This window comes from Branchiostoma belcheri, unplaced genomic scaffold (genome assembly GCF_001625305.1).
Source record: "Branchiostoma belcheri isolate BF01 breed outbred unplaced genomic scaffold, Haploidv18h27 scaffold72, whole genome shotgun sequence".
In the NCBI taxonomy this organism is placed as follows: Eukaryota; Metazoa; Chordata; class Leptocardii; order Amphioxiformes; family Branchiostomatidae; genus Branchiostoma; species Branchiostoma belcheri.
Genome location: NW_017804376.1, coordinates 381,093 through 395,741, shown reverse-complemented (window position 1 = coordinate 395,741; position 14,649 = coordinate 381,093). Strand labels below are relative to the sequence as shown.

Sequence of the window (14,649 nt, the reverse complement as noted above, 5' to 3'; positions counted from 1 at the left end):
AGACCATTCCTTTGGTGTACTTCCTATTATAATAATATGTAAAGGCCAATATCAGTTATTACTCCAAAAAGCTTTTAGATGCACTCGGGAAGAAAATGCAGTTGATCCAATACAAGCATATACTGAGAAGTAGGGGTGCATACCGGTTCACTGGACTTGGATCCGGACTTGTAAGAATGTTCAAGTCCAAAAAAACCTAAAAGTCAAGAACCGAGTCCGGACTTATTACCATAAAAGACCATTTCACGCAACCCCTTTCTTTCCAAACCACCTAAAACCTTCCGTAGATTGCAAAATCTTTGCTGCAAAATGAAGAAAACATTGCCATTGGGCATCGTCAAGTACCGGCTTCCATGTTATGTGGCCAAATTTTAACCCAGACAACCCAGCAAGGTTGCCAACATGCAATTTTGTATATGCCATGGGTTTAGGTCCGGACTTACAAGTCCGGAACTGAACCTAAACCTCTGGACTTGAATCCGGACCTGAACCTAAAATTGGGTTTAGGTATGCACCACTATCTAATACTGAGAAGGCAGTCACGTTCTACCAAACGCGGACAACACTCTCAAGTACTTACCGCATCATGCGAGGAGGTTTAATTGGATGGTGGTCCCCCATTGCGTTAAGTAGGAGGCAAATGCTACAAATGTGTTGGAAAAGGTGAAACGTCCCTGAGAGCCACATAAAAACAAACAGCCATTTAGACTTCAAGCACTTGAATCTCGAACACCTGGTCCCCAGTCTTATCTGCCTGGCTATGGGGAAACAACTTCAAACAAGGCTGATCCCAGGCCGCTGCGTTTGACAAGGTTTCAACTATCCGACCTGCCAATTGGGTATAACACCAGCATAATGACATCCAAAGACTTCTAAATCGACCTATGAATTTTCCAAGGCCACCTCTTGCTTTTATGGAGTCAAACAGCTCCCGGCACAAGTCAAAATCTGAAAGCATCGGGAGCTATATTTAACATTAAAGGACTGACATTTGCTGGCAAAGGCAGCCTACAGAGTATTTATAAATAAGACACTTGTTGCTTCAAGCCAAAATCTGTCCATCCAAAGGCGGCTGTGTAATCTTAAACAGTTGGTGCAGGCCCAATAAGGGAAAGGTCCAGCCCAGGTTGACCTCTGCCCTATTTAGGTCCAGCAATGAGTAAATGGATTCGCCCCTGCAGTGTCTAAAGTATAAATATTTACACCGTGGCGCCCTAGATCCACAGCGGATCCAAGGTCGCTCCAGAGTGACCGAGTGTTATCTGAGGAAGCAGGCAGCAGCGCTGGTTATGTCTGGTCCTGCCCTGTTGTTTGGGGATGTGGGATTTTTCGAGGAATGACCACGACCATGGTGAGGTCTGTGTGGATTTGGAACCGTGCCAGACATTCCCTGCTGCTGCCCTTGGGTGACCTGGAGGCTTGGCTCCACCCCTTTCCATTACATCATGTCTCTTCTCTGGATCATCAAGGAAAAAACCTTGTCTCATGTCCTCGAAAAAATAAGGCTGCTCCCCCCCCTCAAAATAATATATTATAATACATGTAGTCCAATTCAGACATCTGCTTGAAGGTAAGAACACCCACGAAATGAATGTTTAACCCCCCCTCACTGAGAGACAATTTATGCAGTGTGAACACCTACCACATGTCCAACCTTGACTTTGAGTTTGACATTTGCTACAGAGCACAGCTTCAGGAATATCCTTTCAATCAGAAAACGCTTGTAAGTAGCTGAAGGCGCGTGCACTGAGCAGACCACAGCACAATGATCTGATTAAAATACCCAATTTAGATCCTGTCCAGACAAGTTATCAAGAGAAACTTGGTTTCTTGGAAGAATGTAGAACCATCTGAGTAAGTAACTCAGCGTGGAACAATATGGCCAGCCAAAAGCCGTTGAACCGAGGTTCCAAATGGGTTTTCCACAGCTATAGCCTGTCCCATGAACTAGTTTACTTGAACCCAGATCAAAGATGGCCCTAATCTAAATGAGGCCATAGACTATATCTACTGTCCTACATATGTAATTATATAAGGTATGAAAGGCTATTGTGTTGCACGTCATACGCTAGAATGGAACAACAGCCACATCAAATGCATCTTGGCAAGGTTAGCCTTTGTGGGGTATTCGTACAATTATGAAAATGTGCACTGGAGTGCCTAAAACTCCAAGGCTGGCGCATACAGGGCTATTTATCACTGTCTGACAGGTCCGCATACACAGCCCCAGGCTAGGCAGACAAAGAAACTATAGTGGTGGGAAACAAAATTTTGCAGAAGGACATAAAAACAATTTCATACGAATCGTACGTTTGAGAGCATTTAAACCGAATGCCATGAAAAAAACACTGTCTACTTGTACAATCAAACCTGAAAACCTGCCAACCAACCGACATACCGATGTGACATGGTTTTGACATTGTCAATATTCGCTTTACCCATGGCATAAATACAGTTCACATAAACCACAGGTTGCCCTTTGGACCTGCTAAAGTGCACCACCGCCAGGGCGCAGCGAACGACCTTTCTAGCAAAAGGACAAGGGTTACAAAGATGTGTGCTTGGGGACATGTCCTGTAGGTGGGGCCCCAACATTCATTAACTACACATACCTGGACCAACAGCTTGTCTTTGTTGGCTAGCTTGATTAATGACTCGCCCTGATAAAAGCACATGGAAAACATCAGCTTCCACCAGAGCGTTAAAAGAGCTTAAGAGAACAAAAATGATAAGCATCCCTTTGGAAAATGGCAACCTTCGTGGCAAATTGTACCAGAACTGGATTGTATACATACATATACACATATGTTGACACAAAAGAACGCATCCTGTTTGGTCTTTATCACTTCCTGACTTATAAAACAATAACAAGAACGCTAACATACAGGACGCTACCTTAGAAAACGCACATTCAATACTTTTTGTCATTGACCTTTCAGAAAAACACTTTTGTCTCCAGAAATAGTACAGGATATATGAGTCAAGTGTCCTTCATACATAGGTCAAACTCTTCTGTGGAAAAAAATCAATGGTGGACCTCAGCAAAGGTCGACCATACATTGTACATGTAGGCTATGCTTCATGTAGATGTTTTTCTACAACTAACAACGTCTAAAACGGTTCACGGAATGTTCCAGAGCCTTCCACAAAGCTGTACCTAGAATCACACCATTAGGAATTCAAACAAAGGATATCCGTCCAAAATCCACAAGTTTTAGGAAAAGCATTTTAGCAAAACTGAAAATGTGTGGAAAAATTTTGCCAGAGGTTATAAAACTATCATTTGTATTGTACAACTGAAAATGATTTGCTTCTACCTTTTATTCAATGCCACCTGACCTACTAAAAAGGACAGTCAACGATACAATCTGCCAACTGAACTAGAGTGTAGCCTGGGTACCATCCTACTTGTATACCGGGGCTCCCACACTCGCTTCCCTAAGAAGTAGGGAAGCGAGTGTGGGAGCCCCGGTATACAAGTAGGATGGTACCCAGGCTACTAGAGTGAACTCTGAACACACATTTATGCCATGTAACACCTTCTATAATCACTACGCATTTTCTTACATTAAAAAAAAACATGACGCAATCTCAATTTAATCTAAAGTAAAAGAAAGAACCACCAAGATACCTAAGCCATGCCATGGCACAGTTTTCTACTGGGATGAGTATCATCTGAAACAGGAACGAGTGACAAATACGCATACAGAACTTACCTTACCAGCACAAGCATACCTCGAAAGGCTGAATATTCCAACTTATGACAGGCCAGACTGCTAACAACAGTGCTGTAACTGTTTACTAAGCAAATCAGCTAATCAGTTACACATTTACAGGTCAGGCATGGGATGACATCACATTTCCTGACCACAAGTGTAATCTAATCAATCTACGCCACATTCTCGGCCAACCAAATCAAAGAACTCGCCTTCAGTCCCTGTGAGATGCCATTTCACAGACACCTGGCCAGCTTAATCCTTGTCAGTTCCCAATGCTGTCTGGCGGAACATGTGGCATGCTCCGATGAAACAAACCCCCTAACTGGGCCCTCGCAGAAGGAGAAAAAAATGGATCAGGCACTCAGGCACAATGCAGTGGGCAGCTGGTGTTTGACATCAGCAAAATAACCCTCACAAAAGAGGGTGTCCTTTATGGGCATTCGTGACAGGCGATCGATGGGCACCTGACGCTATTTGTCAAGGACATTCAAGACACTCAGCATATCAATTGCAGCAGACTTACAAAGAGAAGCCCCAACCCATCCATACAGATGAGGGGGAAAATCCTTTTAGGCCTCGCAGATAACAAATATTACACTCAGTCAGAGTAGACATCGCGCATGTCCCTGACTACTAGATGTAAGTAGTTGCCAGCAGATAAAACATATCACGCATGGCTCCGTAATGAATCTACATTCTGGAGATATAACAGGCAATGGAAAAGTTTGGCAGGAGCACCAATAAACAGGTGCTTAGGGAGGCCCTTCCCCCTTGAAGGTACCATATCTGTAATCCTCCGCCCGATTTCTGTCTCTGGCAATGAGACATGGTGAGACTGAATGCAGACATTTGGAAGCTAGAAAATACTCCTGAGATTTGAAGTGAGTTACGCTAATCCTTCCCTACTGCATCCATCCGACGCAAGGAGTAATTTCTGTGAGCTATAAACGAGACGGAATGTCACAAATCCATCAAGCAGAAAAATGGTTCGGTCCAGCTGTCTGAAATCACCACAGAAATACCATGATTTTATTTCAAAAGAATCACAAGTACAATAATAAAAAATAGCCCTCCTTTTACACTTTTTCCCAAAACATTGAAGTTATCAAGCAAATGAATGAAAGAGCTTCTACAAAGGTGCGAAAAACATCTCCCACATTACAAAACCGGATTTGCCTGTATGAATAATAACCACAGGGCACGCTGGCTTATATCCTTTCATGTTTAGCTGTGTAGCCACATAAAAGCGGGGACTTAGACTGCCAAACACCTTTCATAACAACTTCTTATGCAATCATTCCCATAAGACGGCAGATTGGTACAGTGATACAGTAATCCTCTCGCCAGTAAGTCTGCTCTGAAAGCACACATGTACACCACTTCTTGTTTCCTCGGGCCCTGAGGCCGCCTGTGTCTAAGAAAGCACACGTCACCGCTCGCCTGCCTGCCGGATACACGAGACCCAGCAGGCACGTGGCACCCGCTCCACAAACAGGCTCCTTCTATTTGCATAGGGGTTCAACGAACTGTGCTTAATACCTTTCCAGCAGCAAACAATGCTTCCGCAGGTCAAGTATTATTCTCCCCACCTGGCTCAGTACACACCAGCTTTTGTGGGATGTGCCCAGAATCGAGTTACCGAACAAAATGGGTTTTACACGTTTGTTACGACGGGGGAAATCTAGAATATATTCGGACGCGACGTTTACAGCGGAGAGCAATATTACCGGGCGTCCTCGGGAGGTATGGTAAAAGGGCTCAGGAATTGATGCCGTAAAGGTCAACATGCAGGAGAGTGCCTGGAAAAATTTATGGGGAAACTAGCACTTTACAGAGCCAATCCTTCTGATTGGTAATGCGCTGTGCCGTCTCCAGTGGGGGGAAGAAATGCCTGACTGATGAAAAATCAATCCCGCCTTTAGGTCCTTCCTCCCGCCTGCCACAATAATGTTGATTGATACAACACTGCAGTGGAATGCCAGGCTAGCTTTGATTATATGGCAGTGTTCCAAGGCTGCCCTTAGAACACTCCTTTCCCACCTGCCTGAGCGAGACGCGATTTTTCACAAAATTCCCCATTCGGGACGTCCTGCCGACTCACGATAAATTGCGGCAGAGTAAATGGAAGGAGAGAGCAGAACAGTAACAGATGAGCCAAGCTGTCACCTACATTGCCAATTTAGGACATATTGATTATGCCAGCATTTTGACGCCAAGATAAGGCAGTGGAAAGTTACCTCTGTGACAAGCGTATAAATCACTCCTAGGCATCTGCGTGGGGGGAATACTAATCAGCCAGAGAGCTAACAGGGCTGTCCTCCGCACCCAGTGCCTGAGAGATGTGCCAGCTGGCTCCAGCCTGGTGTTAGCAGATCACCTGACACCAGCCAGGCAGGCACATAGACAGGCTGTGACGGGCACCCCAAAAACTCCTGGGGATGAAAGGATGTACGTCATAGGCCGCTGAGCAGCGCACAAAAGATGTCAGGGCGTTGTGGCGAGGCACGGTATAAGCCCAGTAAACCAAGCAGGGATAACCTCCCCCCAGAAAGACTGGTTTTTGGCCACTCCTACTATTTAGAAAGCAGACAAAGGGATAAGCCTGCTTTGGGTCACAGTACTCCGGTGTAGCATTACTGACAGGAGCTGGGACCAGCCTTTCAATTTCACACACCTTGGACACCATAAACACTCACATCTCTGATGGGCTCAACCACCTCTAAAACAACCCATCCTTATCATGCATCAGGATCTGCCAAGGCTATTATCTATTTATTATATCTACACTTGTATTGTAGTGAACCGGAAAGCTTTCCCACTCTGTGTTTGTTGACAATTTTTGAACACTATGGCTTCTCAGAAAAAGGATGACACTCAAGATTTGGGTGCCACTTCTTAACAGCATCTGCATCTTAGCCCATTACTTATGGCTCTTAACTTTCTAGGAAGAGACAAATTAAGGACATTAATAAGCAGAGTGTTACACAGTGTTGCACCATAGTGTTGCCTTTCAAGTTTTAATACATTTCCTTCACAAACACTTTGTTTAATTCCAACTCAACCTACATAAGCTGCTTCATAATGCATGAGACTGGGCTGCCTACTGTCAATATCTCTGGGCATCAATCTTGTTGTCTTCTGCAGACTGTTCTGTAGGACAATGATCTAATTATGATGCATCTCACTTCTCCATCCATCAACATGTATCTCCCTACAGTCTGGGGAACATGACAGACATTTGGTAGCTAAGGAACAGCTCTGTTCTTCATTTGCATTCAGAGCCAAACAAGTGACTGGAGAGACATTTTCTCCCATTAATTATCATTGATTTATTTATTCTTTTCTTTCGTAATGGGCTACAATTTTAAACATTCACAATACTTGAAAACTGACATGGGAGAGTTGGAAAAGTAGGGTAGGTGACGGCATGGCTGTATACACGACAAAACCAACAAAATAGGCCATCAGCTTGGCTTTTCATTCCTCCCATTCCTTAGAATTATTCTACACATATTCCCCTTCAGCCAGAGTTTCAGCTAGCTTTTTAGCACCTGTTTAGGGGGGTTATAATATGCTATTTTTCTGATGGTAAATGTTAACTCAGTTCTTCGTATTTAGTTTCTTGTGTGCTCTGTAGAGACTTACAATGTATATACCACGAGGAAAAAGGTACATTATAAGCCTTAGCCGCAAAACAGTCCACTTGCAAAATCTACTAAGGAAGCTTGTCCAAACATTGGATTGTCATGACGTGCGAACTGATCAAGCTCTTTTCAAAAACATCTCCCAGTATCCATTCCTTACATGCCAAGACAAAACTGGAGTATATCACGTTTGATATCTCGAGCTATATATATGCAAAGTAGTAAAAGAAGCCAGCCAAATACCTTCCTATAAATGACAGAGAAACCGCCTTCATACAATCATACGTTGCACCGAAACGCGAGCAAAACCATCAGGCACAAACATCACAGGAAAAATACTAGTCTACTGGTAACTCCTAAAGACGTGCTTTGTGGCACATACAACAACATCATGTGACATGAATTAGAACAAGCTACACGTACCCCGAGGACAACATTATCTGACAACCACTGAAGGGGCTCTCAAGGTCACACGTTTAAACTGTACCACCGGAACGTTACACAACAGACCGAAAGAAGAGACAAACTCACCACAACAGGAGAGAGTTCATTACCCATTGCTGCACACTAACAACCTGTTCCGCTCCATTAGCCTGCCTAACCTTATAATGAACAATGGGCTCTATATATACTCACTTATGGTAACGAGCCCTCTAGCAGAGACAAAGACTTGTCCCATCTGTACCTTATAATTAACTAGCACCTTCAGGTGGAAACCAGGCAACCTGTGCTAGCTGTTACGTCAATGACATTTATGAATGTTTCTATTATCTTTCAAAACACACATTCAAATGCAATATGCCAATGAACTAGTCTCAGATAGTTAAGTTCCAACATTCACACCAATGCGACGTTTCAATTGCATTGCAACCCTGTGAGCTTATATCGACAAAGTAATACTTTTGTTTCCAATATGTACAAAAAGCTTTGGAATCTCAAACTGAGAACAAATATATGTTATTGAGGATAAGAAAGATTCAGCTATAACTACTGTCCCCTGTTGAGTTACCCCAAAATGCGGTTCAAAATTGCACAAGCTTTTCCAGAATGGGAAGAGGAACTTAGCACGGAGTTAACCAAGCAGTTCATCCAAAATCAACCAGCCATTTATTTTTCATACATCTCTCTGTGTAGTTTTTCTGGGGATTTCATGAAAGCATGCCAACCTTTGGCCCCGTTTTCCCCCTAGCTGCCAGGCAAGCCGGTTCAAGTCACGTATGCAGAGTCTGTTTGGGGCATGCAGGTCGGGGTTGAGCTGTGGAGGTCACAGAGGGCGTACAGTTGGCACACCACCACCCCAGTCAGACTGGCTTCAGGCCATTTTTCTCCTCTACCCATAGTAAAAGGTCCTCCGCATTGTAGACAAGTATATGTACTATCGCTGGAAGTTCACACACGTACACACAAGCCGGAGAGCTATAAAATGGAACATTAAATCTCAAACAAAGCTGATTTCCTGTGGGAACGTTAGAAGCAGACAATTCAATCTGTCTGTGAAGCTTTGGTACAGGGTGACACCAGAGGGGGAAATTTACTGACCTGCACACAAAGGGGGACATGAAATATGGGATGGGCTGCCCTCTTAATCTTCCAGCAGATTCCAGGAGAAAAGGTTGTTTGTGGTTTGTGCCTCTTATCAGAGAAGACATTCCCTCCCACCTCTACTTTAGATTACCACCAAGACATACAGAAGGACAATTTTTGTGACACAACACAACAGCTTGAGGTTGTGCCTTGAGGCTGATTAGGAAGTGGACTTACTGGAATAGTACTGACAATTAACAAAACACAATGTATGTTACAATTACTGATACATCCCTATTCTATCCTCTTGTTACCCGGCTTTAAAAAACTGCTTCATAGCTGGTGTGTCACCATACTTCTTTGCATCTGTCTGACTCGGAGTAAAGATAGGTCGATATGTAATTACACGAGATTTTGATAATCACACAAGATTTACTGACAGTCTTTAATCATCTACCTTTCAATTTCCTTTTTCTTAAAGCGAGGAAGACTTCTCTGATAAGACATTAAGTCAGGTTCTCTGCCACATCGACAGGTGTCTTTTGTTTCTACCAAGATGTCACTGCTCCAAAAACATGGCAATATCTTAGCCTAGAAAACACAGTGCTGGCAGCAATACAAGAAAACATTTTAACGTTCTCATAGATCAATCATTCTTATTTTTCCCCCTCAGGGGAAAACGGGCGCACCTTCCATACAAATCAGACTACAAATCAGGCAACAATGACGTCAGGTGAAAAACCGTGTGTGTTCATTCCTCGGGGGTCATACGGGAGGGCACTGTAATACACACGTCTTCATTCCCCAAGCGAACCCATCCACCCTCTCGCATGGCTGCCATCAGGCAATATTTGAGTGCCCAGCAACCAATGATTGAACAGTGAGGAAGGATATTGGAGATGTTATACAGCTTGTGGGTACTGGCACGCCTTATAAATAAAGTTGTTGGTTGTGGAGATCGATTCTCATCAGCAGAAAAATGGCCACTGCGCTATTTGGCACGGAGCCAAATCCAATATACACGGTTCAGCTCGCAATGGATGGTGCTGCTCGGGTTGCTTTTAAGGAAGGAACGCCTCACACTTACTGCAAAAAGACAAGAAAACAATGTGCTATCAAAGAACAGGCAAAGGGCGCCGAGGTAAAAGGGTCCTTCACCTGCAGCAACAACAGGAAATGGTCTACGTGAGGAATAATCTGAAGTTGTCCGTGTACGTGACACTCAACAATTCTGGGCGCAGCAGGCCGTGCATATATCAAAGAATTCATAGCACGAATAAACCATTTTACTGCGTTTATGATATACCTTTAACAATACCTTCTGTAGACAGACTTCACAGACCCGACTCATTCATAATTAATGGCAAAATCACATGCAAGTGTAAGGTAATAGCACATGAAATTTGCCACCCCAGTGAACAAAGGACAGGGGAACACCAGGCATGTGATATAAATGTCACGTTTCACGGATTACGGGAGACGCAAATCTCAGCTTTTGAATATGACTAGTCAGGGTATTGGGACGTACAGAGCCATGACATCTCATGCATTCCACATTGCGACAATAACCAAGTGCGTAAATCCGTGCTGGGATCCTTGAATATGCAGTCTTTCTTTCACTTGCAAGTCATCCAAGGACACGCAACTTCAAAATGGAAATACAAATATCATTCATACAGCAGTATAAGACAGCGTAACCTTTGCAATGGCCAGCCATAATCTACAACATAAATGCATTTGTGCGCGAGTGCGTCTATAAATTTCAGTGGTTTGAGACCACCACATTTAGCACGAGGGCAGGCACCTAGCAGCACCCTACTGGGGATAGACAGGTGTCCCTAGAAGCTAGAACCCAGGGTCTCGGACTGTGGGGCAGACAGGCAAGACGGACCAAGGTAGGCCCCTTGGCTGTAGGCCCAAGGACAGTCCTAACAGACACCATATTTGGACGGATGGATAACACTTGTATCAGTGAAGTAGGCACGTTTTGAAAAGGAAGGGGCCTCGCATGACGGCCCCTGGTCTTGCTGACATGTCCAGAACAGCCGATATGAACTGAACCAGATGCGAACGTTCGGGGAAGGGCGGCCAGAAGAGGGAACGCCGCTCCCTGGCCCAGATTCGGGCGGCAGCTGGGGTGCTTCAGGGATAAAGCGCAACAGTCAACAAAATACCTTTCACCAACAGTTTTTAGCTCCGGTCAGTACGGCAGGGCCCACGGGCTTTCTGCATATAAATAACAGTCTATGAAAACAATGTCCAACAGCATAACATAAGCCTTATCTCTCAAAAATATAAAAACAGAACACATCCAAAACAGATCATTCACCTGATAATCACAATCAGTTTCACTGAATCTGTATGTTTCACCTAGTGAAGTGACAATGTGTCATAATTTATGCCAGTTTTGTAGGCAAGCCAGTTTTATCACCATGATTAAATCCAAAAAAAGGAACCAGACACTCAGCCGCCTACCGCACCGTTTACCGTACGTATCTTTTGCTTGCCATCCGATAAACAGGAAGCAAGCAACCCCAGCACGGGTTATCTGTTCTGGCATTGACAAATTATGAAGCTATTTTTAAGTTGATTTTGGCAAGTCCTCTGGGGTACAGTAAAGGTAGCAGCATATTTACATCTGCATTCAATTTCTTAGATACAGCACCAACCCGAACACCTAAATTTGCCACTTTGCAAATTCAAACTGTACCATGTGCTTCCTTAGCATGATAGGAATCCTATCATGCCATTATACATCAAATACCATACCTTGACCTTAATATGTTTTGTACAGCTGGATCAAATACTAGTAATGTCCTTGGTAAATAAAATGCATTTTTCCTTGAACATATGCAACGACTGCATGGCAAAATTCCTTGCTCCGTGCTTCATAAAAAACTGCCACAAAAATATTTCCGAAAATATTCAGAAGCTTACCTTGACATTTACTTCTGCATAAAAACATCACATTATCCTAGATCTAATCCCTGCCTGTTTATATACGCCAAAACCCATTTGGCTTCCTGGAAATTTACACCGAGAATTTACGACAAAATGTATCAAAGGAACTCCTGAACAGCTGCAGCGCAATAAAATGTTTCACTTACGGCATTCCCAATATCGTATCGTCCATTTTATGTACCCAGATGGAAGTCGGGACTCCATATCAAGTAGCTAACATGGGTACATTTACAGTAAAGTGGCAGTAAAATTCTCTGCCAAAAACGTCTTTGGGGTGGTTCCTCAAATGACATTGTAAAAAGCAACCAAATAAAAAGATTTCTATTTTTCACACAAAAACCACAACTATGTTGAAGCTAAAAAAATTAAACGCTATTATATCTCAATGTCATTAGATAAAACATTGATATAATAATAATAACTGAGACATTATTTGCCATGTACAACTACTTGGCAGCAAGTTCATTTCCACTGCCAAAAACAAGTCAGCAAAACCCCCCAGCCAGTATAACATAAATCACGTTACCTGTTTCTGGTTAGTGAGAACTATTCCAGATGTCAACAGCATTTACAGAATCTAAGGTGTTCGAGACATTGAACTGGCGCGGAGGAAACTAACAACACACCGAAATGATTGCCATTGAGTGAGTCCATCAAATGTACACTCACAGCTCCAAATAAAACAGCTTGTTGTTATGAGGAGAATAAACAGTCATAAATTGTTAGCAATTCAAAAAGATATTCAGCAAAAATGCACACCTTTCCACAAAACATTTACATATGCATTTTAACAAACACAATCAATTACAATGACAGTACACTAATATACTGTCACTAACAACCAAAAATCTAAATATCCTAACATTACAGTCTTGGAGAAATCAGTGGGTTATAATATTGAACCCAAACAGAGGACACCTATGGATTTTCAATAACCTCAGGTGGCCAGAGCCTAACAATAATAGACAGCAATTTCAGACATAATTTGCTGTTACGTGGGAGAGTTACCCGTAAGATAGTAGTAGTAGATCATGTACTGATCATGAAAATGACCCATTCGCAACAGCATGATGGCTTCTTTTAGTACCCTTCTTTTATATTTTCTGCCACCCGGCTACTAACTACCGCCATCACCAAGACAAAATATCGTTATACACTACAGGCTACCGGCGGTATTGAATCCACTGATATGAATTTAGATAGCCAAATTAAAACGACTGATATCGACTAGGGGCAACGCAACATAAAAGCCCAGGAGAAATTATCGCATATTGAGAGAGGGTGACCTTGGCAGGCGCCGGGGGCTGAACTTGGGCCAAAAATACTGGCACCGTCCTCGGTAAAATCATGGCTCTATAATATAATATACGCCTGGTAGAGGGACAAGTGAAAGTGTGTGTGGATGTGATCAAATGTAGGCGGAGAGAGAGGTTCCTTATCGATTAGGCTAGGAGGATCTAAGGCAGGATATCAGCGCATGCCGTCCAAAACAAATGACATGAACTTCAAACGTCGGTGCGTTTTTAGCATACTCCTCGTAAAAAAAATTACGGCCGAATACCTTTGAAGACGTCATCATCAAACGCGTTAAACGTACACTACAACAGACTCAGATAAGCGTAATGATAAGGGTTGGTTATAATTCTATAATGGGGGGAAATCGGGAGAGAGAAAGACTTCTAGTTGAAGGCATGCCGCCACGGAGTATTCATGGCTGGCTTTGACACACCGGATAGCACAGAATGCACACGGCGAACAAACTCACCCGCCGGCCGCAGGTCCCGGGAAAGGGCGCAAAACCGGGTTATACGCCGCTGTTCCTGACAAATCTGGCCGCCAAGCTGTTCCCGTAGAACCTGGAGATGTGGATCTAAAGTCTGATCCGCGTTGGACGTGGGAACCACGAGGAAAACGCCGACAAAACCGATAAAGGTAGGTCGCAAGCCCCGCAGGACTGACTGCCATTCATCGGATAGCGGCGAGCCAGGCCTCACCACGCACAGTGTAAATACAAATGCACAGAGACACGAACGAGTCCCCTCGCATCGCCTCAAAACATTCATCAACCCCACCGCGTTCGCTCAATACCCCAGCACCATTTTATTCTAGTGATATCGTGTGCGGCATAACGTGGAGAAATTATGGATTTTCTGCTCAAGTTGCCGAAGTTGTGTGTTTTCGCGGATGGATACTGACAGGTTGTCAGCATCACGTGCCCTGTTTTTGAAGCGCCAAGTCAAGTCCGCGGCCCCGGCACGAGCATGACAGGCCGTGTTCGCGGCCCTGGAGCGAGCGTAATTCCCACACGACGATTACTCTCCGCACTGGGCGTATCAAATTACTGTTTGTGTTCAGGGGGACGATGTTTACGCTGACCAGAATCGAAGCGGAAAAGTGCCTGAGGAAAAGTTTATAGATTTTTTTTTCTTTTACCACCAGGAAAGGCATAAACGCTGGTGGTGTCATTGACACCGTAGCCTTCTCAGTCGCCGCTGTCTTTGCTTGATCTTGATGACTGTTTTGGTTTATTTGATCTACGTGTGCGGCATCTCATATTCATCTGTTCATTTTTTTTGTGCCTGAAAAATAGTAAATCAGTCGTTTGCTACGGAAACTAAATACATAGGCATATAATAGAAGGAGTAATACTAAATCAGAATTGTCTAAGTCAGGAATTTCTATTCAGGTTCTACCATTCCTTGAATTTGCGCTGAATGTTCTTATCTCATATTTAACGGCTGCCTCCATTTTTCATGCTCTAGTTGCCACAGGAATACAGGCAGAAAGCGAAGGGCACGTCT

The 14,649-nt window shown here is 43.6% G+C and overlaps 1 protein-coding gene across 4 annotated transcripts in view; it reads right to left on the bottom strand.

Annotated features, from left to right (window-relative positions):
* Positions 1-13,881, bottom strand: part of LOC109485014 (F-box-like/WD repeat-containing protein TBL1XR1) — a 42,840-nt gene extending 28,959 nt beyond the window's left edge. The window contains exon 1 of one of the 4 annotated variants that reach the window (XM_019788394.1): positions 13,614-13,881. The gene's annotated coding sequence lies outside the window, so the exon portion shown is untranslated. Of the gene's footprint in view, positions 1-3,716; positions 3,826-5,956; positions 5,978-13,613 lie in introns of those variants that run through there. The other 3 variants (XM_019788398.1, XM_019788397.1, XM_019788395.1) reach the window with 3 other exon arrangements.
* Between the last annotated feature and the right edge of the window lie 768 nt (positions 13,882-14,649).